Raw genomic sequence first — 3,468 nt, 5'->3', positions numbered from 1 at the left:
GGCAGGGAAGGGGCACGGAAAGGGTGGGGCCTCATGGAAGGGGTGGAGTGGGAGTGGGGGTGGGATTTGGGGGCAGAGGGGGGATCGAGCACCAGTGGAAAAGAGGGGAAGTCAGCGCCTATTTCTGTCTCCACCAGTCCCTGCACCATAAGCAGCCAAAAACAGTTTGCACTTTGCATGTCTTTCCCCCACCTTTTCCATATCTTGTCTATTTAGATTGCAAGCCCCTTGGGGGAGGGACTGTCCTTCTCCTCTGTGTGTGTGTGTGTGTGTGTGTATGTGTGTTCACACGTGTGTGCATGTGCCCCAAAGATAATAGGGCCCTGATCCTCGATGGAACCTTTAGCCATAAATAATAATAGTAATATTGCCAAATATTTGTAAACAGCCTCCGGAGCCTGGATGAGATAAAACATTTCTCGGCATTTTCTGCCAGCACAAACAACATAAATTACAGAATTAGTAACACAAAGTATCATAACTGTCCTTGCTCTGCAAAAATAAGTTGCGTCTCAGCAGTCTAGAAGCATCATAAGGGCAGTTTAAAACAGCAACAAGAACAACACTGACAGAATAGGGATAAGACAAAATACAATCCAATTAGCTGTTTCGTTGCCTAAATTGTGATAGCTTCAGACCCAACTTTCTGGCTGTCTATATACAGTTCAGGCTGGAACTCCCTCGATCAATGGGGCTTACACAATGAACATTCTCTCTTCAATGTGACATAAGCAAAAAGGGCCTGCCTGGCATTGGGTACATATGCATAGTCCCACAGCAGAATCAGAAGGACAATGTGACCCTAAAGGAATTATTTTGCCTGGGTCAATCTTTCCCAAAATGTAGACAAGGCTTTAGTGGCCAGAGCTGTAACTGTTAGTTAAACCTGCTTTTGAATTTTAGGGAAAATGTACCCAATGCACAAAGGACTTAAGGGTCATTTTCCTAATGTGAGACCAGTCTGCGAGTACAGTATGTTGTTCACATTCACGGAAGGAATCTTATTAGATTGAAACTATTGCACTACAAGTCCTTTGTCCACTTGTGCACATTGTGTGGAGAATTGTTCTGTGATCATGCTTGCTTGCTTCTTCATAGAATCATAGAAATATAGGGCTGGAAGGGGCCTTGAAAAGTAAAGTCCAGGCCCCTCCTCTGAGGCAGGACCAAGTAAACCTTCTTGATGAAGCGTAGATAAATATCTGCCCAGCTTTTGGCAATAATACTTTTCACCTTTAAGCACTTTACAGGCATGTACTGTAGGAGGTAATAGCTATGCTTTACAGATGATGGGGAAACTGAGTCAGAGAGACGTTGTGTCTAGCCCAAGGCCCCAGAAAGTAATCAGCATCAGACCAGAACTGGAACTCTGGTATTCCTGCCTCCCAGTCCTGTGCAAAGTCCTGATAAAACAGCTGTTTGCCTCTCTCTTTAGTTTCTCTCTATATATGGAAACTATTGTTCTAACTTCCATTGTGTGTGAATGTGGTGAAAAGTTTCTTACAATATTTTTGCAGCATTTGAAAGCTGACTCTTAACTCCTACCAAACTAGATGGGGCTGGATTGCTTTGGGTTTGCCATGAAAACAAATCATTTGTAACCAGGGGAAATTAGACGAAGGTTTCTGACCGTCAGAGGGGTGAAATATTGGAACAGCCTTCCGAGGGAAACGGTGGGGGCGAAGGACCTGTCTGGCTTTAAGATTAAGCTAGATAAGTTTATGGAGGGAATGGTTTAATGGGATAACATGATTTTAGTCAAATGAACAGCGTGCCATCGCTGGTAAATAGTATCAATGGCCAATGGGGGTCTGGCTGGAGAATCTTGCCTACATGCTCGGGGTTCTACTGATCGCCATATTTGGGGTCGGGAAGGAATTTTCCTCCAGGGTAGATTGGCAGAGGCCCTGGAGGTTTTTCGCCTTCCTTCGCAGCATGGGGCAGGGGTCACTAGCTGGAGGATTCTCTGCTACTTGAAGTCTCTAAACCACAGGATTTGGGGATTTCAACAGCAGAGTCAAGGGAAAGGGGTTGGGACGGCTTTGTGGCCTGCATCATGCAGGAGGTCAGACTAGATGATCATAATGGTCCCTTCTGACCTTAAAGTCTATGAGTCTATGAAAGGATATGTTTCATTCTTTAAAAGGCAGGGTGGTGGATTATAAAAAGATTTTCCACCGAGCGGTGAAGTCAAAGTTGTAGAGAATCTTACACACATGCTCAATAAGACTCTTTCCTGTCGCTGTAGATATTCTGCACAGAAAACTCGGTTGGGATAAACTAACCTCACCTCTCCTTTTAGCAAAGACAATATACAATGCTGCCTTTTTCTTTTCTTGATGCTGACACAAAAAAAGAAATTGTTTAAAAGTTCCTTTAGTCTGTTACAAAGGAAAAAAATCCAGGAATTCATGTAGTTTTCCCGGAACTAGCACGGTCTTTAGAACTGAGATCACATAGGGAGCCAGGAACTCCTACTTTCTAATCCCAGCTCTACCATTGACGCTGAGTGATTCACTTAGACCAAAATGTTCTCAGGTCCATTAATGTGGGTATCTTGGCTTTTGAGTGCCCAGCTTGGTACATGTAGGCCCTAGCGTCTTCACAGTATCTAAGCTATCTGGTTTTAGGGTTTCATAGCACTATTGCTCACAGTAGTAACAGAGCATCTTCTGTATACAATAGATAGCAATAGTGAAGTCTCTAGTGAACTTCATAAAGTCTCTGTCTTTTCTCCCTTTTGGGGACAAATTCAGATGTAATTTGTCAAAGGTGTTAAGCACTCAATCAGGTATTACCTGTCAGATTGGCCATAAGAAAATACAGAAGTACATAAAACTAGAAATTATGCTAAAGACAGTAATATTGCCATGGTTCTTTAAAGGGGAAAAGTTGAAGGGAAACTTAAGGACCACAAAAAAGCCAAATGTGGCAACACTTAAATGGAGAGATGCCATAAAGTTTTATTACCACCTTCTTGGGAAGGCCGGTATGGTAACTCATTTGTGATTCCACTATTTGTGAGTAACGTGATAGTCCCAAACTTCTAGCAATAAAATCTTTATAGCATCCTGTACCTTCACTCATTCTTTCTATATATAACATCCATTTGATTAACTTTGCCATTGCATATTTGCATAATGGGGATGGATGATGTTTGAAGCCTCGGCTATCGTGGGTTGTACAATTTCTATCATTCTGAAGAGGAATTAGACCCAGAACAAAGAACAAGTTGATGGGACAAGTATGTTGCCCTGTAATGAAATAACACTGATGTAGTAACATGACAGTTTGTGAAGAGTAGCCCTCGGGTTTCTGACCTAGACCTATGTTTTCTTTTGAAGATGGTGTCATCATTTTGATCTATTGGTTTCAATAAGAAATCTTTAAATTTGATCATTCCATACATAAACATGCCAATGTTGAGAAACATTTCTAGCACCAGTTTGGAAATAGATTGAGCTGTTA

The sequence above is a fragment of the Trachemys scripta genome, chromosome 1 (assembly GCF_013100865.1).
Source record: "Trachemys scripta elegans isolate TJP31775 chromosome 1, CAS_Tse_1.0, whole genome shotgun sequence".
Classification (NCBI taxonomy): Eukaryota; Metazoa; Chordata; order Testudines; family Emydidae; genus Trachemys; species Trachemys scripta.
The sequence above is the reverse complement of the archived record's forward strand: the minus strand, read 5'-3'. Positions refer to the sequence as shown.